Source organism: Myxocyprinus asiaticus, chromosome 43, assembly GCF_019703515.2.
Source record: "Myxocyprinus asiaticus isolate MX2 ecotype Aquarium Trade chromosome 43, UBuf_Myxa_2, whole genome shotgun sequence".
Taxonomy (NCBI): Eukaryota; Metazoa; Chordata; class Actinopteri; order Cypriniformes; family Catostomidae; genus Myxocyprinus; species Myxocyprinus asiaticus.
The window spans coordinates 14461015-14487589 of record NC_059386.1 but is presented as its reverse complement, the minus strand read 5'-3'; the positions used below and the strand labels follow the sequence as shown (position 1 = coordinate 14487589).

General features: G+C 41.2%; 1 long non-coding RNA gene across 1 annotated transcript in view; it reads right to left on the bottom strand.

Moving 5' to 3' along the window:
• The window catches only part of LOC127433664 (uncharacterized), a 60412-nt gene extending 37894 nt beyond the window's left edge, over positions 1-22518 (bottom strand). The window contains exon 1 of the long non-coding RNA XR_007895907.1: positions 22431-22518. This is a non-coding gene — a long non-coding RNA (uncharacterized LOC127433664). The remainder of the gene's footprint in view (positions 1-22430) is intronic.
• Positions 22519-26575: the final 4057 nt, after the last annotated feature.

Sequence of the window (26575 nt, the reverse complement as noted above, 5' to 3'; positions counted from 1 at the left end):
AAGTGCCAGCGGTGGACGATTGGATTAGGCGGAGCAAGGGTGTGGGACAGTGCAGATGTCCGGCTACAGTGAGCGGTCCGAGCACAACACTTTCAGGCTGCCCTCACCCCAACTATCAGCCTGGACAGAGGGTTTGGTTATCCACAAGGGATCCCAAGCTGCGGCTACCCTGCAGGAAGCTCAGTCCAAGGTATGTGGGTCCATTCATAATTATCTGTCAAATAAACCCAGTTACTTACCGATTAGAGCTTCCTGCTAACTACCGCATCTCTCCTTCCTTCCATGTGTCCTTGCTGAAACCGGTCCACCCGTCATCTGGCCCTGGAATCATGAATCCCGAACCTCCGCCTCCATTGGAGGTTGGAGCACCTGCGTATATGGTCAGAGAGATCATGGACTCAAGGTGACGAGGGAGCCAGATGCAATACTTGGTGGACTGGGAAGGCTACGGACCAGAGGAGAGATCGTGGGTAGCTGCCATGGACATACTGGACCTGTCCCTGATCCAAGAGTTCCACCAAGCTCATCCTAATCATCCAGCACCACGACCAAGGGGACATCCCAGCAGAAGAACATCAGTTCGTAGGGGGGGTTCTGTAACATCTGAGGTTGTTACCCATCTTACCAACCACCAGAGGGAGCCCTGTCCCGAAAACTGATCTTCACCCATTTCTTCACTGCTCATTTCCTGTTTACAACATGTATATATAGCCATGCAGTTCCATTGTTCTATGCGAAGTACTGCCAGTTTACCCTGCCTTACCGAGTGTTTTTCCAATGCCATTATTTACTGATTCATGTTTTGACCATTGCCTGTTTTTCTGGATTTATTGCTTTTTGGATAACCCTTTGTTTTGTTTGCCTGGTTGGTCTGTCTATTTGGTTTATTGGATTTATCTGCCTGTTTTATGACTATGTCTCTCTACCTGCTGTTTTGGATTGTTTTCTTGTGTCTCTTTTAATAAACTTCCTGCACATGGATCCTAACTCCGTCCACATGGCCAGTTCGTTATACACCACCAGACCACCAAATCATATCTACTATTTTACTGTTAATCTATACATTTACTCACTGACCTACAATATTCTTGGACTAACACTGGAAGATGTAAGGATGAAGTTATATTTATATATTACAAGATAATATTTACACTGCCGGTCAAAAGTTTTGAAACACTTGACTGAAATGTTTCTCATCATCTTAAAAATCTTTTGATCTGAAGGTGTATGCTTAAATGTTTGAAATTAGTTTTGTAGACAAAAATATAATTGTGCCACCATATTAATTTATTTCATTATAAAACTACAATTTAATAATAATAAAAAAAATGTTTTTGAAATTGATGACTTGGACCAAATAATAAAGAAAAGCAGCCAATAAGTGCCCAACATAGATGGGAACTCCAATACTGTTTAAAAAGCATCCCGGGGTGATACCTCAAGAAGTTGGTTGAGAAAATGTCAAGAGTACATATCTGCAAATTCTAGGCAAAGGGTGACTACTTTGAAGATGCTAAAATATAACATATGTTATTCCATAGTTTTGATGACTTTACTATTATTCTAAAATGTACAAATAAAAAAATAAAAAATTATGATAAAGAATGAGTGTGTTTCAAAACTTTTGACCGGTAGTGTATCTTGTTTATTTGAGCACTTGCATTAGTTTAATTGCTCCCTCAAATGACTGTGTAATGAGAAATTTTATTTTTATTTTTATAAAAAAATAAATAAATGAATAAATAGCCACGTAATGTGCTTTTAAAATTATTTAAATGATTTTATCTTATTATTATTATCTTATTTAGTATTTTATTATTTTATAAATTATTTAATGTAATTTAAACATTTAATTGCAAATAAATATTTGCATTTCCATTTTGACCTTAAAATTAGCAAATTCTCTATAACAGACCTAATCTCCGGATTAATACATTTTATAGACTATTTAATAAAACAGTAAATGATAATTTTGACATAAAATAATTCATATCATGTAGTTTCTATAATTGCCCAAACATATACATTCATAATTTCACAGATCATTATTAGACAAAGTAAATGAGAACATCAATAACTTAATTTATTCTAATGATCCTCCTTTTATCCTAATGAATTTATTACACCAGCAAGTTAATTTCCAGTAGAAACAATTGTTATTCAGACTGATCAATGACTTAGAAAATCAATAACTGAACATATTATTAACTCATTTTCTCTCCTTCAAAAATAGCACGGTAGTGAGCAGAGGAGGATCCCATGGCAACAGAATAATGATAATGAGGCTTGTCTCTTCAGTGAAGCATTGCATTAAAGCTATGACAAGATGAAATAAGACACATAACTACTCATGAATTATTCTCATGTTCAGCTATGCTTAAGAACACATGATTGCTTATCTCGACTGAAATTAGAAACATGGCGAGAGGGGAGACAGTAGAAGTGAGCAACACATTTATAAGTGAAATATTGTGAAATGTGCAATGGCAAAGGGAAGTCTAAATATTGATGGTGTCACCTTAAACGGCTGATGTGTTTGGGGCACAGTTGTGATTTAATGCATGAATTTTCATTGCACACATTTTCAAAATACTGATGTATCCAAGTACACATTAAGCAGTTACTTTGCTCCAACTGCATAGTGACAGAATGGAACCACTCAAATTTCTCACTTCCCACAATCTTCCTATTGCAAATTATCAGACAAGATGCACAAGCACAGCTTCTACATAGAATAGCAGTTTACACACTGGACTAGATAGGTAGCAATGCTAAAGTAGAAATGTCAGACATGAACACTTGTATTAGTCTATTTTTAAGATTTACGCATTTCAATTACAGTTAGGGATAGGCGGCTTCAGATACTGATGTGGTATCAAGAATATCGATCCTCACATAAAAATATAGATTCTGAATTTTTATTTACAAGTGATATTATTATTTAGATTATATATATCATAAGCTTCCAAGTGGGAAAAAAAAGAATTGTATTAGCGAATTGTTGCATGGCACCGGAACTATTTTTTCTTCTGCTCATCTTGATGTGCAGAAATGCTAAAATACACTAGCAGTCATAGACAGTGCTCACCCTTTCAGTCATAGCACTCATTCAAAGAGGGAGCAGTGCTTTTCTGAGGTAATTACAGAAAAACAGCATCTGGAGTTATTCACACTAAGTAATAACAAACCTAGATGTGACATTTATTATAATGGGCTTGATCGACAATTTTTACAGGTTTATTTAAATTCAGAGTTGTTAAAACATTGATAATGATCTTAAACCCTCGTTAATAAATGATACCCTTATGAAAATTTGCCATGGATTTACTGTAGTAATACTGTATTAACCATGACTTGAAACCACAACTGTAGTAACCATGTTTTTGTTTTGTTTTTCTTTTTGGCAGTAACCATGGTTTTACTACAGCATTACTGTAGTATCTATATGATAACTTGGTTTTAGTAATTAAAGAGCACCTATTATGGTTTTTCAAATATTACCTTTCATGTAGTGTGTTCCATAGCTGTTTGTGAATGTAAAAAAGTCTGCAAAGTTTCAAAAATCAAAGTGCACAACAAATGGAGTTATTGATTCCCAAAAGAAAGAACCGATTCTGAACACCTGAAACAAGTCGTTATTAATTCCAGACTTACTTCCTGTACTAACCTACGTAATTAGGTAACAAAAAACCCGCCTCTGGTCTTCACTGGCTGCTCACGAACAGCTTTGACCTGCCCTCAAACACTACACTAAGCGGTAGACCAATCACAACAGACTGGGACATCATTTTGAGGGCAGGTCAAAGCTGTTCGCGAGCAGCCAATGAAGACCAGAGGCGGGTTTTTTGTTACCAAGGCTGTGTCTCGTTTCGAAGGCTGCGTGATAGGTAGGAGGCGTCCTTTGAAGGCTGCAGTATACCGAGTGTCCTCCTTTAAACAAGCCTCATTTAGGGGGGTCACGTGATGCCATGCAAGGGGCAGACGTGTGAGTGATGAGCTCTGCACACTTTACTAAATTTTTTATTATTTTCATGTTATAATCTGGTGAAATTTGATACACCCAGTTACACATTTGCTCTTTGATGCAAAACATGGCAAAGAAGTCAAAATCCTCGGGCTCTGGAGACATTCATCCTGAACACGTAAGTGTCTTTTAAAGCCCCGACAGGCCTACAGACCGGGGACTCGATGTGGATGGAGCGGTGGGAGAAGGAATCCAGTGTAAGTTGTCCAACATGTCAGTGATGTTGATGAAGATTCTTGCTGACTTGGAGGATCTCGCTGTAATACATCGATCGATTACGGTGATGGAAATAAAATTCTCTGAGCTAGTTACAAGAGTGACTGATGTTGAGAGAGAGGGAATTAACTGCTAATCCACTCACAACCAAAGTTGATTTGGAACATCTCCTTGAAAAGCTTGAAGATCTTGAGAATAGAAGCCGCAGGAATAACGGTCTAATTGTTGGAATTCCTGAGCATGAGGAGGGCAGAGATATGGTGAAATTCCTAGACGAGTTTTTCCCGAGTCTGCTTGACATAACAGGCCACAAGCTGGAAATCGAGCGAGCTCACAGAGTCCCAGCTCACAGATTTGCTGAGGGAGACAGGCCCCGACCGATTCTGGCCAGATTTCTGAGATCATCCGATAAAGATCTTGTGTTGCGCCAGGCGAGGAGCAAAGGAAAGCTTTCTTGGATGAACCATAATATTTTCTTGTTCCCGGACTTTGCGAGTTCGACAAGAGAGAAACGCGATCGGTTCAAGGAATGTAATAAATTCTTACATCAGCAAAAGATCTCGTTTGCTCTGATGTTTCTGGCCAAACTGAGAATAGAAACGAAGGTCGGTTGCAAAGTATTTACATGTCCCAATCAGGCAGTGTCTTTTATTGAATCAATGGTTGAGTAAACCATTGGATGTTTCTCATGTGAGTGGGTCGACTCACTGTACTTACTCTTGAGGAAGCTGGGCGATATTTTGTTGTTTTTTTTTGCGTTGGCTCCGCCGTGCGGCTGGAGCTTGATTTGTGAATAACACTTTTCCTTAAAGAAATGTTTGCATTGACGGAAGATTACTTTTGCATTGAAGTTCCCGGCCAGTTTGAGATTGGACACTACAGATGACCGCAAAATATCTACATGCTCACACAAAGGATGTCTTTTATAAAGTTGATGGATTATGTAAGTCATGTTATATAATTTTATGCAGCCTCCGAGTGAATTCAACCATCCGGGGAACCGTGATGCCGGTTTTGTTTCTTTTTGTGTTGGCTCCGCCTAGCAGCTGGAGCTTGTTCTGTTGAATAACACTCCTTTGGAACAGCTGTGGATTAATCTGTTCATTCTTCGTGCTTATTCCTCCTGCTGGCTGTAGTTTGTTTTGTTGAGTTTTTTTTTACGGGACATTGGAATGATTATGTCATCCGCTGAACTCATGACAGCTGGCTCACTTAAAATTCGTCTGTCTGTCCGAGGAATCTGAATGGTTTTATATCAGCTGGAATTTGTTTTATGGAAGATCAATTGAGCGATCAGATGGCAAAGTTTTCATGGGGGCTCATGGGCGTTCATGGACCTTTTGAGTTTAGAGGGATTGTCGCCGGTTGGTGCTTTCATGCGCGGGGTTTGTTCGGGGGGAATTTCGGGGTTTGATTGTTTCACTAATGGGGAATGTGGTCTGTATAATGTTGTTTTTGACACACAGTTTATTTATTTTTATTATATCAATATGTCAGTTGTTAATATGAGTGTACTATCTCTCTCCACATGGAATGTAAATGGGTTGGGGCACCCCATAAAAAGAAGGAAGGCTATTTCTTTTCTTAAACGTAAGAAATATGATATAGTGTTTCTTCAAGAAACACATCTCTCCCTGCAGGAAGCTGAAAAAATTGGGAAGATATGGGGTGGACATGTTTTTTTTAGTGCTGGCTCAAGTAAGAGCAAGGGAGTCATTATATTGGTAAATAAACATTTACAATTCAAATGTCTCAAACAGACTAAAGATAAATTAGGGAGAGTCATTATAGTTTTAGCTGAAATTCAAGGGCAAAGGTTGATTTTGGCTAATATTTATGCACCTAACGCTGATGATCAGGGCTTTTTTATAGATCTTGAAGGGATGCTGCAAGCTGCTGGCACCCCTCATGATATAATATTGGGAGGAGACTTTAATCTTTTGATGGTCCTTGATCACAGTGAAGCAAAAGTGTGTAAACCCCCTTGAGCAACATTGACGCTTCACAGGATGTGTAAAAATCTTGGTCTTATGGATATTTGGAGACTTTTGAACCCATCTGGTAGGGACTATACATTTTTTTCATCAGTCCATTAGATTTATTCTAGAATAGATTTATTTTTTTTATATCCAAATCCCTCATTGCATCTGTTGTTGATTGCTCAATTGGAAACATTTTAGTCTCGGGTCACACCCTGGTGAGTTTAGAGGTGTTGCCATATACAGAGAAAAATAAATCATATAGTTGGCGCCTTAATGTGTCCCTTTTGCAAAATCCTGATCTCCAACAAATGTTAAAGACTGAAATCAGTGTTTATATGGAGACCAACTGGTCCTCGGTATCCTCTGTGGGCGTGGCTTGGGAGGCACTTAAGGCGGTCCTTAGGGGTCGGATCATAGAGTATGCCTCATTCACCAAAAAATCCAAAGCACAAGAACTTGTGGAGTTGGAAGGAAATATTAAAAGTGCCGAGGCAGAGCTGAAGTGCCGTATGTCATCTGATGGCCTCAAAGAATTGACCCGATTGAAATATAGATATAATACTATTTTATCGCGGAAAGTGGAGTTTTGGTTATTCAGGGCAAGACAGTCATGCTTTGAGTCGGGTGACAAAGCAGGGAAGCTTTTGGCTAGATATATAAAACAGAGAGTGTCTCTTTCTATCATTCCCTCAGTGAAATCTGCTGGTGGTGAAATTTTTACCTCAGCCGTTGATATTAATAATGCTTTTAAAGAATTCTATCTTGATCTCTATAGTTCCACGTCTTCGTCTACTGATGAAGATATTAGAAACTTTGTGGACCCATTAGAACTCCCTAAACTGATTACTGAGCAAAAAATTCTCCTGATTCTGAGATAACCTTGGAGGAGCTTGGCGAGGTAATTAAGGCCTTGCCTACAGGCAAGGCTCCGGGGCCAGACAGCTTTGCTGCTGAATTTTTTAGATCTTATGCTACAGAACTGGCTCCACTTGTGTTAGAAGTTTATACGGAATCATTAAAGAATGGAAAGATTCCACCAACCATGACACAAGAAAAACATTTTGGCTAACCGATTAAGTGAGGTTATGACATCTCTTATACATATAGATAAGGTGGGATTTATTCGGGGCCATAGCTCTTCTAATAACATTAGGCGTTTCATCAATATTATGTGGTCAGTAGCGAATGATCAATCTCCGGTCACTGCCATCTCACTTGACGCCGAAAAGGCGTTTGATATGGCAGAATGGGATTATCTTTTTAAGATTTTGGAAATATACAGGTTCGGAAGTACATTTATTGGTTGGATTAAGTTACTTTATAGACACCCTGTAGCAGCGGTACAAACAAATGGATTAATTTCAGATTATTTTACTCTGGATAGGGGCACTCGGCAGGGCTGCCCTCTTTCCCCTTTATTGTTCTGTCTTGCCCTGGAACCATTAGCAGCCGCGATATGGGGGGAGGATGATTTTCCAGGGGTGGTGGTGGGAGGTGTGGCGCATAAGCTTCTGCTTTACGCAGATGATATTTTATTATTTGTCTCTGAACCTACTAGATCTATGCCTTGCCTCCACAGAATTATTAATTCCTTTTCCAAGTTCTCAGGATACAAGGTCAATTGGTCTAAATCCGAAGCTTTGGCTTTGACAGCGTAATGTCCAGTAACGGCTTTTCAGCCGGGCACCTTCCAATGGCCCAAACAGGGCATTAAGTATTTGGGGATTTTATTCCCAGCAAATTTGTCTGATTTAGTTAGTGTTAATTTTGACCCTTTAATAAAAAGATTTTGAGCGATGTGGGCAGGTGGGCTTCATTACATTTATCTATGATTGTGAAGGTTAATGTTATCAAAATGAATTGTATTCCAAAATTTAACTACCTGCTACAATCTATCCCTGTAAATGTCCCCCTCTCTTATTTCAAGCAATTTGATAGCATAGTGAAGTCCTTCATTTGGAATGGTAAATGTCCCAGATTGCATTTTAATTAGTTACATAGGCCGATTGACAAAGGAGGGCTAGGCCTACCCAAGATTTTGCTTTATTACTATGCTTTCAGTCTCAGACATTTGGCTCATTGGTCACTTCCACCTGAGAGAGCCCCTCCCTGGTTTGTTATTGAACAGGCAGTTCTTGCCCCTATTTCGCCATTACAAAATATCTCTATCAAACAAATCGGAAAAGTTAAGTTACACCCCGTTATTTCGCATTTACATTCGGTATGGACTAAAGTGTCCAGATTGTTTAAATTGGACACTTATTTAAATGTTGCCTCGAGTATATGGCAGAACCCAAGATTACGTATTGGCAAGTCCCCTTTCTGCTGGCCAGAGTGGATTGTGAGGGAGGTTGCTACACTCAGTGACCTATATGAAAGTGGAGTGTTGAGATCATTTGAAAACTTGGTCCAACATTTTGGGATCCCCAGACCTCAGTTTTATAGATATTTACAATTGCGCCACCTGCTTTGTACTATTTTTGGGAGTAGCACACACCCCCCTAAGGAGGCAGATGCTTTGGGTGAGGTGATTGCGGCTTTTGGAAAAGGTCATGAGGCATCAGTGTACTACACCCTGTTAATTCAGAGTATGGAGGATGGAGCCTTAACTTCTATTAAGAGATTATGGGAGAAAGATTTGAATTTGGTATTGGAGGATGGAGTGTGGACTAAGATTCTGAAAAATGTCAAGTCTGTATCTAGAGATGCAAGGGTTCACCTTATTCAGTTCAAGATTTTAAATAGATTCTATTGGACCCCCTCTAGACTGTATAGGCTTGGTCTTAAAGACACACCTACCTGCTGGCGATGCCAATCGGAGGATGGAGATATAACCCATGTTTTTTGGGGGTGCATTGAGATCCAGGGGTTTTGGTTGAGAGTTCAGAATTTTGTATGTGAGGTCTTGGGCACTCGGGTTTCATTTTGCCCCAGACTCTGTATTTTGGGAGATGGGGCAGAAATTAATGTGGAGAATAAACATGTGGAGGATTGGGTCCTGACCTGTGTTATGGTCGCCAGGCAGGTGATTTTGAGGGGTTGGAAGTCGGTTGGAGCACCCCCGTTTCAGGAGTGGTGCTCGGAGATGGGGAGAGTGGCGGCCTTAGAGGAGGGGTCTTACAGAAGACTGGGGAATCCGGATCTGTTTGTGGGAAAATGGGGTGGATATTTAGCATTCTTGGAGGGTTCTTGGGTGGAATAGTGGAGAGAGAGGGGTAATTGTCAGTTTGTGTGATTTTTATATTTGTATATATATGTATTTTTTATTATTATTATTATTATTATTATTCTCTTTTTTCCTCTTTTAGTTGTTTGGTTTTTGTTTTTGTATTCTTTTATATGTGTTCATCTAAGACCACAGGGTTGTTTGTTGAGGTTTGGGGTGGGGTTGGGGAGGAGGAGGGGTGGTAGTGGGTGTTAAAAGTTGATTTTGTGTATTTATAATTATGTTTTGTTTTCCTGTGTTTTAATAAATAAAAATGTAAATCATAAAAAAAACAAGCCTCGTTTAAACGAGACAGCCTTCGTAGGACAAATGGAAACGTAACACAACATGGTTGCTATGAGAGTACACCACTCTTTAACAAGCGCAAGCACTTTGAGTGAGAAGGGAACAAAGTCCCTCTGGAAGGGAATGCATGAGGTACATTTTAGGAGAGTTATAATGATGTAAAGAGAAAAGAAAATAGATTATACAGGTGTACTGTTAGTCTAATACTTTATTTTAATTATATATTAATATAATTATACATATTGTATACTCTGCACCCATCTACTGAGGTACTTCAACTTGGGAATTAACATTCCTTGCATTTGAACATCATATTTATGGGCAAATTAGTGTAATTTTTTTTAGACATTTCTGTTGAAGCAAAGAACTGTGGGTTGTGAGTGCCCACAAAGGATACACATCATGCATCCTCCGAATTCCCGTGAAAGAAGGTCGCATTCGAAGGCTGCTTTCGAAGTGTCCTACTCGCTTTTCTGAAACGAGACAGCCTCAATGACGTATGCGGCCGACAAACGCGACCTTCGTAGGACACAGCCTTCCAAACGAGACATAGCCCAAATTACGTAGGTTAGTACAGGAAGTAAGTCTGGAATTACTAACGACGTGTTTCAGGTGTTCAGAATCGGTTCTTTCTTTTGGGAGTCAATAACTCCATTTGTCGTGCACTTTGATTTGTGAAACTTTACAGACTTTTTTTTACATTCACAAACAGCTATATAACACACTACATGAAACGTAATATTTGAAAAACCATAATAGGTGCTCTTTATCATTGTCTTTGTTTTTGAGTTGCCACAGTATAAAATAGACTGGCATGTCTTAAGGTCAATGTTTGGTCAAAAATGGCAAAAAACAAAGAGCTTTCTCTAGAAACTCGTCAGTCAATCATTGTTTTGAGGAATGAAGGCTATACAATGCTTGAAATTGCCAAAAAACTGAAGTTTTCATACAAAGTTGTACACTACAGTCTTCAAAGACAAAGGACAACTGGCTCTAACAAGGGCAGAAAGAGATTTGGAAGGCCAGATGTACAACTAAACAAGAGGATAAGTACATCAGAGTCTCTAGTTTGAGAAATAGATGCCTCACATGTCTTCAGCTGACAGCTTCATTGAATTCTACCCGCTCAACACCAGTTTCACGTACAACAGTAAAGAGAAGTCTCAGGGGTGCAGGCCTAATTGCAAAGAAAAAGCCACTTTTGAAACAGAAAAACAAAAAGAAAAGGTTAGAGTGGGCAAAGAAACACAGACATTGGACAACAGATAATTGGAAAAGAGTGTTATGGATCTTAACCCCACTAAGCTTTTGTGGGATCAGCTAGACTGTAAGGTGCGTGAGAAGTGCCCGACAAGACAGCCACATCTATGGCAAGTGCTACAGGAAGTGTGGGGTGAAATGTCACCTGAGTATCTGGACAAACTGACAGCTAGAATGCCAAGGATCTGCAAAGCTGTCATTGCTGCATGTGGAGTGTTTTTTGATGAGAACTCTTTGAAGTAGTTTAAAAAAATATATATATATTTTTTTTCAAATTGTAATAGTAATTTTTCACGTTATTAATGTCCATACTATACATTGTGATCAGTTGAATGCAACTTTGGTGAATAAAAGTACCAATTTCTTTCCATAAGAGCAAAATCTGTACATTATTCCAAACTTTTGGCCAGCAGTATACAGGTGCATCTCAATAAATTAGAATGTCATGGAAAACTTCATTTATTTCAGTAATTCAACTCAAATTGTGAAACTCGTGTATTAAATAAATTCAATGCACACAGACTGAAGTAGTCTTTGGTTCTTTTAATTGTGATGATTTTAGCTCACATTTAACAAAAACCCACCAATTCACTATCTCAAAAAATTAGAATATGGTGACATGCCAATCAGCTAATCAACTCAAAACACCTGCAAAGGTTTCCTGAGCCTTCAAAATGGTCTCTCAGTTTGGTTCACTAGGCTACACAATCATGGGGAAGACTGCTGATCTGACAGTTGTCCAGAAGACAATCATTGACACCCTTCACAAGGAGGGTAAGCCACAAACATCCATTGGCAAAGAAGCTGGCTGTTCACAGAGTGCTGTATCCAAGCATGTTAACAGAAAGTTGAGTGGAAGGAAAAAGTGTGGAAGAAAAAGATGAACAACAACCGAGAGAACCGCAGCCTTATGAGGATTGTCAAGCAAAATCGATTCAAGAATTTGGGTGAACTTCACAAGGAATGGACTGAGGCTGGGGTCAAGGCATCAAGAGCCACCACACACAGACGTGTCAAGGAATTTGGCTACAGTTGTCGTATTCCTCTTGTTAATCCACTCCTGAACCACAGACAACGTCAGAGGCATCTTACCTGGGCTAAGGAGAAGAAGAACTGGACTGTTGCCCAGTGGTCCTAAGTCCTCTTTTCAGATGAGAGCAAGTTTTGTATTTCATTTGGAAACCAAGGCCCTAGAGTCTGGAGGAAGGGTGGAGAAGCTCATAGCCCAAGTTGCTTGAAGTCCAGTGTTAAGTTTCCACAGTCTGTGATGATTTGGGGTGCAATGTCATCTGCTGGTGTTGGTCCATTGTGTTTTTTGAAAACCAAAATCACTGCACCCGTTTACCAAGAAATTTTGGAGCACTTCATGCTTCCTTCTGCTGACCAGCTTTTTAAAGATGCTGATTTCATTTTCCAGCAGGATTTGGCACCTGCCTACACTGCCAAAAGCACCAAAAGTTGGTTAAATGACCATGGTGTTGGTGTGCTTGACTGGCCAGCAAACTCGCCAGACCTGAACCCCATAGAGAATCTATGGGGTATTGTCAAGAGGAAAATGAGAAACAAGAGACCAAAAAATGCAGATGAGCTGAAGGCCACTGTCAAAGAAACCTGGGCTTCCATACCACCTCGGCAGTGCCACAAACTGATCACCTCCATGCCAAGCCAAATTGAGTTAGTAATTAAAGCAAAAGGAGCCCCTACCAAGTATTGAGTACATATACAGTAAATTAACATACTTTCCAGAAGGCCAACAATTCACTAAAAATGTTTTTTTTTATTGGTCTTATGATGTATTCTAATTTTTTGAGATAGTGAATTGGTGGGTTTTTGTTAAATGTGAGCCAAAATCATCACAATTAAAAGAACCAAAGACTTAAACTACTTTAGTCTGTGTGCATTGAATTTATTTAATACACGAGTTTCACAATTTGAGTTGAATTACTGAAATAAATGAAGTTTTCCATGACATTCTAATTTATTGAGATGCACCTGTATATATGTATATATATATATATATATATATATATATATGCACACTCACTAAGCGCTTTATTAGGAAAACTATGGTCCTAACAAAGTGCCAAACCTGGTCTTCTACAGTTGTAGCCCATCTGCCTCAAGGTTCGACATGTTGTGCATTCTGAGATGCTATTCTGCTCACTACAATTGTACAGAGTGGTTATCTGACTTAACGTAGCCTTTCTGTCAGCTCGAACCAGTCTGGCCATTCTGTTTGTGTGAGTTTGGTATGGGACTACCTGTTTTTCAAACTGCAAATGGGGTGAGTTTTTGGGAAACCTGTTTGAAAAAGCCAGTATTTTTGCAATTCCATTTAATAACCATGAGGCAGAAATAACACACTCACCTTTTCAAATGTAATGCTCCACAAGCACATATGGGTGCTTTTGGCAATATAGTGAAAAAAGCTAAAGCAATTGTAATGCTAATCATGCGTAATTACAGTGCTTTTTAGTAGGCATGAATGTTCCACACATCAGGTTAGCTCATCAATTATATTAGCATTTATTCACCAAATATTGTTGAGGTGAGTGTGTCATGGTGACTTTTCAGTACTTCTGCTGCAGTGTCATGCAATCAGCTTGAACACTTGTCTTGTTGAGCTTCATCTCTTTTGTCACTCACTGTCAACATCTAGCACAGGTCATCATACAGATCTACACTTTGCCACTTTGTTTTTGTTGTAATATAAGTCAGTATTTAAAATGGTATAACAGAATTTCATGCTCTGGTCAAGCTCAAGCACTTGAATTTATTGGCATTAATATGTATTAATTATAACTTGATTAGTTATACAATGGCAAGAAAATTAACAAGATGCCTAAAAGGATGAAAACAAGACCTAAAGTAGACTTAGTCATTACTCAGTGATGGATTGACAGTTAGCTTAAATGAGGGTGTCACCTTGAAGTAAATTTTTTGTCTTTGCAAATTTTTATTTATATTGAGTTCTGTAATATTCATAATGGTTTGAATGTTTTAGAGCAGTGGTTCTCAGCCTTTTTTTGATGAACGCCCCCCCTACTTCATTCCCTTACCCCAGCCGCAATTTTGTGCTAATTTAAAAAGATTTACACATTATCGAATTAATTGTGTTTTTTTGAAGAGTGATCTGAATGGTGTACATGCACATGAGAAAAAGACTATACTCATAAAAGTTTTCTATAAATAGGTTTTTATTATACATGGTGCGGGTCACCCCCTTCAATGTGTTTTCCCATGTTGAAATGACATGGCCCGCTGTGTTTCACTAAACGTCAAAGATGCGAATCCTATTAGATATGCTTGGCTATGCTTAGATCAGTGTTGTTTGGTGATGCAAGTCTTGTCTTCTGAAGAAATATGATAGGTGCGGGTGAGAAACAAATAAATATTTAAAGGAATAGTTCACCCAAAAATGAAAATTTGCTAATAATTTACTCACCCTCAGGCCATCCAAGATGTATCTGAGTTTCTTTCTTCGTCAAAACAGAATTTAAGACTTTTAGGATTTCATTTCAGGCTTCCTCCTCTAAACAATGCAAGTGAATGTCCTCCATTTTTTTATGGTCCAAAATGCATATTTAGGGTGCATCAAAATAATCCACATGACTCCAGTCGACAAATAAAGGTCTTCTGAATGCAAACGATTGATTATTTTTAGAAACAAAACAATACTTATATACTTTTTAACTACAAATGTTCACTTCCATACATCTCTGTGACGTGTGCTCATGAGAGGGATGACGTAAGCTCGTTGGTAAGGTCACGCGTCACGTGGAGTATGGCGAGTGGATAGTGCCACTTTAAAGGCTTCCCGGGAGAAGGAGCAGTCTACCCTTCTGTCGCCATCAGACCATGTTGAGTTTTGAATGGGATTGATTGGGACTGCTGACGTAAGACCGGAGGCGACGTCACGCCGAGTGCACATAAGGAACATCTACCGGTGGCGACGTAACGGCGGCGTATATCAGAAATGTATTTAAAAAAATTATATGTGTACTAAGTACGTCGTCTCCAGGTACGTCGCCTTAAAACACATCTGGCACATACGTACTCTCCAGGTAGCTACGTCAGTGTGTTTTGTGTGTGTGAAGTTTGCATTAGATTTATTTGTTATAGGCTATTGCTTTTATTTAGTTATTTCCCAACAAGTGGCAATAGTGCATACTAATAATGGCATTGAGCATTTTTATTTAATATCAAATGTTAACTCCAACTTTGGCATCTCTAACTACACATATCGCAATAAATACATTGGACTCTTGAATAAGATGTCATCTTGCTTACTAAACTTGTAGGTTAGATCATTCATAATTTTACTAGTCTGCATTTGCACACAGGAGGCGTGAGGTCTGCCTTTCCTCGTGGAATTTAAGAACAGATGACCAGCACTCTTTACTGAGCAAGAGGTAATCTTTGTGATGTAATGTCAGCTGTGATGGTTGTTGTATGTAAATCCAAATTCTGAATTGAAGTCCTTTGGATGTAATTCAGGTTTGTTCATCTGTAACAATTTTGTATTTCATTTGTGTGTGAGTGCTGATAAAGAAATACTGTGGTATATGATAATATTTAAACAAATTTATCAGCAACCAATTTGATTTGTCATTTTTAAATTTTATTAGGTATCTGTGGAATTCAGTACAATTACAACAATCCCTCTGAACTTTTCATTTTTGGGTGAACTATCCCTTTAAACCTTGGTTCCCTATCTGTCACTCACTCGATGTTGTGTCGATGTAGTAACACTAGGGGTCACTCTTGGGAGCCCCAAACACCTCTGCTTTATTTTTAAATGGCCTATGAGAATTGGCGAGTGGAATTTGCATGCCACTCCCCCGGACATACGGGTATAAATGGAGTTGGTATGCAACCACTCATTCAGATTGTCTCTTCGGAGCCGAGCGGTTCTATACATTGAAGCTGAATTCATCCGTGAGTTCATTCACCTCATCTGCTGGATTTTACGGTGCATTTCAGCGGCTTATCCCTCTTCTGATTTGGGGACATCAATGGGACCACCTCTGCCGGGTATCCCCCCACGGACCTCCCATTCCCCAGCACGCTCGCTTGCCCCGGCTCGGCGCTCGGACAAGACCGCTGGCTCATCTCAGGGCGAGTTCGACCTCTTCTTCAGAGCCCGGGAAGATGACGAGTTATCAAGCGCAGCATCGGAGAGCGGGCTCGTTCAGTCGGACACAGAGGCTTCGACTGGGCTTCCTCCTTCGGGAATGGTCGCCCAGTCCCAGGCCGACGCGGAAATGACGGACATGCTTTCCCGTGCGGCCACAAGCATCGGGCTAGTGTGGAAACCTCCACTCTCCCCTGAACCCTCGCGGCTCGACAATTGGTTCCTGGGCTTGGGGTGCCGAGCCATGCCCCGCCCCCGTTCCTTTCTTCCTGGAAGTGCATGAGGAGCTGACAAGATCGTGGGAGGCACCTTTTACTGCCCGGTCCCGGTCTTTCAGCTCCCCTGCTCTCACTACCCTCGATGGTGGAACGGCCAGGGGGTATTCGGTGATCCCCCAGGTGGATAAGGCGCTCGCGGTGCACTTGTGTCCGCAGAGAGCCGCCACCTGGCTTGGGCGCCCGAAGCTCCCGTCCAGGGCCTGTAGGTTTATGCCGTCCCTGATGGCTAAGGCCTATGGTGCCGCTGGACAAGCTGCCTCCGCCCTGCATGCCATGGCTCTCCTGCAAGTACATCAAGCCAAGGTGCTAAAAAAACTGCACGAGGGTAGTTCTGACCCGAGATTGATGCAGGAACTGCGCTTGGTGACCGACCTCACTCTCCGGGCGACGAAGGTCACGGCACGGTCTCTCGGGCGGGCGATGTCCACCCTGGTGGTCCAGGAGCACCACCTTTGGCTCAACTTGGTTGAGATGTGAGAGGCTGACAAGGCACGGTTCCTTGACGCCCCCATCTCCCAGGTTGGCCTGTTCGGCGACACCGTCGAGGACTTTGCCCAGCAGTTCTCGGCGGTGAAGAAGCAGACGGAGGCCATACAACACATCCTGCCCTGGCGTGGCTCAAGACCCCGCACCCCATCTGCTTGTCACCAAGGGCGTCCTCCTGCAGCAACAACACTGGCTCTGCTGCAGCCTACCCCCGTGGCCCGGCCCAGGCCTGGATCCCAATGCAGGAAGCAGACGCCACCCGTCTCACGGCTGGTCACTAAGAATCTGAGGAAGGCTTCGAAGCACCCCTGAGACAGGCAACCCAGGGGCGAGGAGACCTGCTTCTCTGGAGCTGGTGAGCAGACCACTCCATCCCCCAGTGGAGGGCCAGGAGGAGACTCCTTTGTTTATTTTCTGCCGCATGCCCAAGAGGCTGCGGTACCCAAAAGTTCAACAAAAGATTGGTTTTCTCATTTCCTGGGTCACATGTCCGGTACGCACGGCTGTCGTCACGACCACCATCCACCGTCCCATTTTTGCAGGTATGGCGCTTCAGCGGCAGACCCCCCGCCCCTGTGTGCCCAGCTGTGACACAAACACACTCACACGAGATTGGTTCCGGTGGACTACGGGGACGAGACTCCTCCTCCCCCCTCCTCGGCCAATCTTATGGTGGGTGGCAGGAGCCAGGTAAGTGCTTCGATGTCCCTGGACTCAGCATGGCCACGGGGCTCGAATCCCCTCGACGTGGCACCTCAAGCTCTGCCCCGCTGCGAGGCCCCACCCGCCGGTACGTCCAACGTGATCATTCCCTTGGTCCCACTCGCCTGGATATTGAGCACATGGCTCGTGCTTTCCAACCTGTCGCGATGGATGACCCGAACCGTCCGACTTGGCTACGTGATTCAGTTCACCAGGCACCCGCCCAGGTTCAGCGACATCTGCTTCACCTCGGTGAAGGCGAGAACGCCGCTACCTTGCGTGCAGAGATCGCTACCCTTCTGCACAAGGGCACGATAGAGCCTGTCCCTCCAGCTGAGATGAAGAAAGGGTTCTACAGCCCTTACTTCATCGTACCAAAGAAAGGCGGTGGGTTGCGACTAATCCTGGACCTGCAAGTACTGAACCGGGCTTTGCACAGACTCCCGTTCAAGATGCTGATGCAAAAACGCATTCTAGCGAGGGTCCGGCATCAAGATTGGTTAGCGGCGGTAGACCTGAAGGACGCATACTTCCACGCCTCGGTCTTACCTCGACACAGACCCTTCCTGCGGTTTGCCTTTGAAGGCCAGGCGTACCAGTACAAGGTCCTCCCCTTCAGCCTGTTCTTGTCCCCTCGCGTCTTCAGGAAGGTCGCAGAGGCAGCCCTTGCTCCGTTAATGGAAGTGGGCGTCCGCATCCTCAATTATCTCAACGACTGTCTAATCCTAGCTCACTCTCGGGAGTTGCTCTGCTCACACAGGGACCTTGTGCTCCGGCACCTCAGCCGACTGGGGCTTCGGGTCAACTGGGAAAAGAGCAAGCGCTCCCCGGATCAGAGCATCTCTTTTCTCGGTTTGGAGTTGGACTCAGTCTCGATGACAGCGCGCCTCACGAACGAGCGCGTGCAGTCGGTGCTGAACTGTCTGAAGGCGGATTACGCAAATACGCATTTCCCCCAGTGAACCTACTTGCACAGACCCTGTGCAAGGTCAGGGAGGATGAGGAGCAGATCATCCTAGTAGCACCCTACTGGCCCACCCAGACGTGGTTCTCGGATCTCACACTCCTTGCGACAGCCCCTCCCCCCCGGCGAATTCCTCTGAGGAAGGACCTTCTTTCTCAGGGATGGGGCACCATCTGGCACCCACGACCAGACCTCTGGAATCTCCATGTCTGGCCCCTGGACGGGATGCGGAAGACCTAAGTGGCCTACCACCCGCGGTGGTAGACACGATCACTCAGGCCAGGGCACCCTCTATGAGGCGCCTGTATGCCTTGAAGTGGCGTCTGTTCGCTAAGTGGTGTTCTTCCCAACGCGAAGACCCCCAGAGATGTGCAGCCGGATCGGTGCTTTCCTTCCTGCAGGAGAGGCTGGAGGGGTGGCTGTCCCCCTCCACCTTGAAGGTGTATGTAGCCGCTATTTCGGCTCATCACAATGCAGTAGATGGTAAGTACTTGGGGAAGCACAACTTGATCATCAGGTTCCTGAGAGGCGCTAGGAGGTTGAATCCCTCCAGACCGCGCCTTGTCCCCTCGTGGGACCTCTCTGTAGTACTTCGGGGTCTACAGGGAGCTCCCTTTGAGCCCTTAGAGTCAGCTGAGCTTAAGGCACTCTCTTTGAAGACTGCCCTCCTGACTGCACTCACTTCCATCAAAAGGGTAGGGGACCTGCAGGCGTTCTCTGTCAGAGAATCGTGCCTGGAGTTCGGTCCAGGTTACTCTCACGTGATCCTGAGACCCCGACCGGGCTATGTGCCCAAGGTTCTCACGACCCCTTTTAGGTGTCAGGTGGTGAACCTGCAAGCGCTGCCCCAGGAGGAGGCAAACCCAGCCTTGGCATTGCTGTGTCTGGTGGCCCCTCTGCCCCCGGTCGCCATGCTTGGTATAAACTCCTCCCCCTTTGGTTAGGACCTACCATGGGACCTCTCCACATGACAAACTTCCAACAAGACTCGGTAAGACCATGTGACGTATTCCACTCAAAATACCCCCCCCCCACCCTCTTTTTGGGCAGGGTGTGGTCTCCGCGGTGTCTTCCCCTTGGGAGGGACACCCACCAACGCAGACACTTATGGCTCCCAGTCGGTTAACAAATTCCACTCTTTTTGGGGAGAAAAGAGAGGAAAAGAGGCCTCGGCTGGGCTAGCCTGTCCCTATCATTGGGCAGTCGACTTGTTCCTGAAGGGCCGTTCGACGCTCATAAGAGCGTTGGGGGAGATTACGTGATGGCCTTTTGCGCTGGTTACGAGGCACACTGCGGTCTGCCCGTCACACACCGCCAGTTCATGTAACACAGTTCAGAGAGTTGTGGCATTTTGTATAGGGACCCCTAGTGTCCCTACATTGACACAACGCAGAACTACCCACTGAAATGGCCGGGACCTGGTCTCGGCTTCTCAGCACAAAACCTAAATGAGTGGTTGCATACCAACTCCTTTTATACCCATATGTCCGGGGGAGTGGCATGCAAATTCCACTCACCAATTCGTATTGGCCTTTTTTCAAAAAAGTAGATGTGTTTGGGGCTCCCAAGAGTGACCCCTAGTGTCACTACATTGACACAACGTCTCGTTCCCTCCATCAGATGTTAATGGAATGTTAATATGCACATGATTCATACCATTTTAATTTCAGGGCCTGTTTGTAAATTTACGGCATTTCTCAGAAGCATCAGAGTTGTCATTCATGCAGTAGGCACAACTCTGACATCCAAGATTATTTTGTAGCTTTTCTGTAGCAAAGCTTCTGGTTTAGGACCATTTGTTTGTTTTCTTGTACTGGTTCCTGGTATTTTGGGGCCATCAAAGATGCTGTTGTAGAATTAATTTCAGCCAATGAATAGATTGACAAATTTGACTATTGTAGAAATAACGCAGTGGGATATTCTGTGAGATGCTATTTAAAGAAAGCATCCCCTAGTGTAAGTCTGAAAATCAAAATGCTAACTTGTGTGTTAACTCCGCTGAACACTGCTCATTTGTCACATTTCCAGAATGCCACCATCGAAAAGAAAATGTGAATGCGTCTAGAGAACACTTGCTGCTTACCTGAATGAAGTCCCCTCAAAACTCGTGAAGGAGTACATGGTAAGTTATTTAAATTAAAATTGTATGTTTCCCTAAAACAAACTCCCCCTTTCACCCCTGGTCTGTTGTTAATTTTCTATTTGTATTTGACCTTTTTTTTAGGATGTTTCCTATGATGAAGCCCTAACCTCTATGCGCAAGACCACCCTTGGAATCTGTGTGGTCTCTTTGTGGACTTTTGAAGTGTATTCTCGTTGACTTCTGTCTTTCTCTAAGTGCAACTTGAAATAATTGAAGAAAAACAAATCAGCAGTCCCTTTCTTTTGCAATCTGCCTCCTTTAAATTGGAAAAAAGCAGCTAACAATGCATCAGTTTTTCAAAAAAATATCAGTATTTAAAGGACATGGTAACATGGTCATACTTGAAACAAATATACTGTAACACAGCCAACAAGTATTTCAAGTTGCACTTTGAGAAAGCCTATATATGAGTATTTTAAAATCCTTTCACTTAAAGGCAAGATGCTTTTATTTGTATTATTATTATTATTATTATTATTATTATTATTATTCTTTTCTTGTAATAAGGAGAATTACTTTTGGATTTTGAAATCTGAAGGCAGTCTTTTACAGAGCAAAGAGTAAAGATTTTGTAAAACTATTTTCCCTAAATGCATGCTAAACCTACTCATACATGTTCACTGAATGCACTATTCATTGAATAAACCCTCATCAAAGGATCCAGAATGTGGAAGTACAGCAGCAGCAGTTTATATACCACTTTTTACAGTTAAAATAGCAAAAAGAATCACTCATTATTTTCATTCTTAACATTATTCCTGAAATTGAGCAAGAAGAGTACAAACAGTGCCTTCAAGTGATGACATTTAAAAACAGCAAAATACTGAGTCAACAAGAATAAATTAGAATTGGGGGAAAAAAGACACAATAAAATAGATAAACGAATAAATTTGACATGGTAGAGGTTGAAAATTGTTAAATATGTGATATGTATTATAAATATTAATGGTTTTGATAGTTTCCTATAAATCTATGAAATTAGCCATTGTATTTATCATAAGGAAGCCAAAAATCATATCTTTGAGAGACTTGGAAAAGTCTTGTATAATAAGTCTCAAAATATATGTTCCACAGAAAAAGAAAGTCATACAGGTTTGGAACGACATGAAGAGGAGTAAATGATGACAGAATCGTCTTGTTTGGGTGAACTATCCCTTTAAGTAAAAGTACAAAAGTATTAGCATCATATACTTAAAACATCAAGAGTAAAAGTTCAGAATGGCACATTCCAGAATATTATATATTACTGGATTATAATTATTGAATTTATGTGTTCATCTTTAAAGTTGTTGCTAGTAATGATGGGCTCATATTAATTACTGTATATTACTTAGTAAAATTACAGCTCTGCTGAAGATGTATAATTCGCAATGTCACCTGTGACTATGTACAGTATATACTTATAGTATATACCAGATGTGACAATAGCACATCAGTTTGCCTTCAGGACTTTCTAGCAGAAAGACTTTCTAACACATGGTTGAAATTGTGAAAGGGTCTAGTACCTAAAACTAACCAAATTGCGACTGAAAACCGAAAATAAAATATCAATAAGTTCTGGCTACAAATAAGACAGGAACTCCAGCCTCCTGAATGAAATAAAAGTCCATGACCCATTCAGCTGTCAATACATTTACACTTTCTGAGTTTTGTCACTCTTTTTACAACCTCAACTAAACCCTTTGTTAGAAAGCTCTGATACTAGCTTTGCATTAAGTTGATGTACCTACCAACGACTTTCTATAGCGGCGATGTACTTATCCATGACGTTGGAGTCACACGTCTATTGCAGCGGCGTATCCTTCTCTCACGTAAAAGTACACGACTGTCTCCTTCAGTAGGTAATCGTGGCACAAAACACTCACCATACGTGGAGGAGGAGTCAGGAAGTGCGTCATTGTTTACATTGTTTTCTTTTTTGTTTTTTTTTTTTATTATTATTTGGAAATTATTTTTATTTTATTTTATATTGTTTTGAAATTGTTTTGGACTGTTTTGGTTTGTGAACAGCACAAGTTTCTCTTGTAAACAATGACGCACTTCCTGACTCCTCCTCCACGTGACGTGTGACCTTACCAACAAGCTTACGACATCCCTCTCATGAGCGCACGTCACAGAGATGTACGGAAGTGAACATTTGTAGTTAAAAAGTATATAAGTATTGTTTTGTTTCTAAAAAATAATCAAACGTTTGCATTCAGAAGAACTTTATTTGTCGATTGGGGTCGTGTGGATTATTTTGATGCACCCTAAATATGCATTTTAGACCATCAAAAAATGGAGGACATTCACTTGCATTGTTTAGAGGAGGAGGCCTGAAATGAAATCCTTAAAATCTTACATTCTGTTTTGATGAAGTAAGAAACTCTACATCTTGGATGGCCTGTTTTCATTTTTGGGTGAACTATTCCTTTAAGTCCTTTTTTACTTTAAATTCTCCTCCCTGCCCAGTAGTTGGTGATGTGCATGAAGAATGTGAATTGCTAAAAACAATTCAAAGAAACTGAAAGTGGACATTTATAGTAAAAAAGGATAGGGACATGAAAATGTTCCACATAGTAGGAATGACCTTGCTGCACTTATAGGCAGCAGGGAACATACAGAAGGACAATTTTCAAAGCAATAAAGTTGAGAAATGAACAAGAATTGAGTAGTCCTTGGCATCCTGTACACTCACTCGTTTACAAGCTCTTCTGGATAGATTCTGCTGTTCATTATTCAAACAGCTCAGAGGATGAAGCAAAATATATTAGCATGCTTTAATGAGTTTTGTTAACCGATTCAATAATTCATCTGACCAAAGCCAACTGCAGCAGCATAGAGTTGTAAACCTACATAATATAAGCATATGGGCCCAAATATGCAGCTCCCCTTTAATGAGCCTCACTAAGGGAACAAACAGCTTGAATCAAATTGATCCCATGCCATTCCTAACTTATTACAACACATTACTTGTAAAAAAAATCCCTATCTCCCCAAACTTAAACAGTGAATTTGGAATTTGGCGAGTTTTTCTTTTTCCATCAGCAAATTGCTGAGACTCTTTATTTTACTCCCTGCAGAGCTGGTTATGATTGTGTTGGTTCGCTTGCCTTGGACTCTGTTTGATCCTCTGCAGTCCTTTGATGCCGGATGCTGTAGACTGCACATAGTCGCTCCGTCAGAGTTGATTATAGTGAAAAGGTGTTAATAAGGGAGAAGGTCTTCTTTCCCTTAGGATTTTTGATTCTTGATAGGAATGACAAACCGATTTTATAAATGTCAGCATGCTTTCAACGATGACGTCAAAAATTATTACTCATTATGGTTATTATTATTGAATATGCCAAGGATTTCAAGCCTATACTGCTAACTTTAAGGCTATAATTATGCTCTTATTTAGCATACAGGCACTACCCGAAGTGCTCTTGTGACTTTTCAGTGACTCACTTTCAAAACGCATTCAGAATGGTCTGTTAGCTTTATCCAGAAACATGGATGGAAAGAAATCTTGTGCAAAATTTCAGTGTTTTAAAATAGCATTCACAAGTTCGCCTGCCCATATAATCTTTGAGTGATAAAGGGTAAACGTATGTGGCTTGCTGTCCGCAAAGGGGGGGCTCGAAGAAGAGGCTTGACTCGAGCTCTAAACTGTCTAAACCCTTAGCCAAACCCTAATCCTTACCATAATTATGATAGGAAAGTAACTTTGTATTCCACGGAAGCAAGAAAACATCGAGGTTTAGAACAAGTTGAGGGAAGCGCTTTACAGATTTCTGACATAGTTACAGCAGTCATTAGAATGGCATGAATAAATATAGAGTAACCAAATTTGTTCACTGACGTTTCCTTTTTTAAAATAAAGTTTTGGATAGGAGGCTAACTAAAATGTAATGCCTGTATTGTATCAATTTGAAATAATGTTTGGTGATTGCTTGGTCTCTATGAAAATAAAAGTCATACCATTTCATAAGAGCTAAGGCATATGATATCTTGTGATTTCGTCATCTTGTACTAATTATTGTCATGAGACTACAGTATGTGTGTGCTCTTACAATTGTTTTGAAATTTCCTAAATGATTCTTTGAACCCCAAAGGATTTGTAAATATTTGTACTAAGTTCTTCGAATGTAAAATTTCCATTTTAGATGCTGTTAATACATTAAAATTGTTCATTTAGTGCAATAGATACAATAGTGTATGAGTGATAGAACCACATTTGACATACAAATACCTATGAATACTAATTAGATCACATTGGTCGTTCTGTACAACCTGATTGCCCACTACACAATGATTACATGGGTTGCTAATTCCATTAATTAATTTGGACTTAATGACTAATTGATGAATAAACCGCCTGCAGGAGTCAAAATGCCACATTTAGCTGCCAGCTAAAGGGAACTCTGCAAACAGTAGAAAATGGATTGGTTCGCATCCAACAAACACTAAACTTTAGCTACGGAAATGTGTGCTTAATAAGTCTGGATGCTGATTAGAGGCAAATACACAGCATGTGGGAAAATAATTGAAATAAAAAGCCTTTGGCCACCACATTGTCACAAAGCCACCATAACGTCATAACTAAACACCAAAAACACTCCATGAGGTCTAAACTTACAAAGCCCAAACAATCAATTTTAGAGCCAGTTCTGGAGACATTTACGTTTCAAATTTAATGAAGCTCTCTGCAACAAATTAACACTTTATACATGAGTTATGGAACTAAGATGAGAAATTGCTCTCATAAGTTCTCTATTTATATATGTAAAAAAATCACTCTCACATCCACCTACACTGAGTCATTTGTTTGATTAGCAGAGAGTTTCTAACAAGTGTTAGTGGCTGCCCTTCATTCACTTCAGAAACTATTCAGCATAGTCTTAGCATAGTATACACCACGTTTACCTGCACTTAAGAAAACTGTTTATTCCAGGGTTTTTGCAGAAAACGGCATTCTGAAATGTCAGGTTAAAAAAACACAGATTTCCATTCGCCATTTAAGGGATTAAGAGAAAGCGGTTGAACACATCCATGTTTCTCCCAGAGAACGCTGCTTAATGTGGCCATGTAAACACAAAAGCAGCGTCCTGATGGGTGTTTGAAGAGTGTGCATGTGCGTGAACAGACCGGATAACAAACGTCTTAGGATGGAGCCCAACAACAAGTCAACACAGTGGAAAGAATTCAAAATTTCTGGGAGTACAGTGTGAAATCCACATACACTATTGACTATAGCCATTTATATACACCAATGTAAAATATCGACTCTCCCTTTCATTCGCGTATATGCGCTTGTACATTGGGAAATCCCGGATTTTTACGTAAGAGGAAACTCCACTATTGAAGTGCAATTTCGCTGCAGTTCGCAATAGAAAGTTAAGAAAACAAATGTAACAACAACTCTGGAATAACTGGAAATAAAGCGAAGCAATGGGGGAAAAAAAGCAATAAAATTGTTATTTACACAAGCATTGCGGGTAAATTAACTTGCTGTGGAGAAAGATTCTTACTGACCGAGCCGCATGTACAGTATATGGGAGTAAAGAGTACGCCACTTATACAGTGCCTGTAAACTGGAACACTGCTTTCTCACAATAAACCACTTTCTCGCAAAAAGCTGCTTTCCTGTGGCCATGTAAACGTAGTCATTCTACGCTAATTCTGTTGAAAAAATTAGCGCAATTTCCCTCTAAATCTTTGCTCACAATGCACACAAATCCAATTTGGTTTTCAAATTCAATCTACAGGATTGACAGTCCACACTGTCATTTGGCAAGTGATGAAATCTGATCCATTTGTTCAGACAGTGTAGTCAATATCTGGTGTCTCTACAGTACATTCGTTGCTTTAGTTATGATATAAGTGTAAGCATGATGCCAAAAGACTTTCTTAT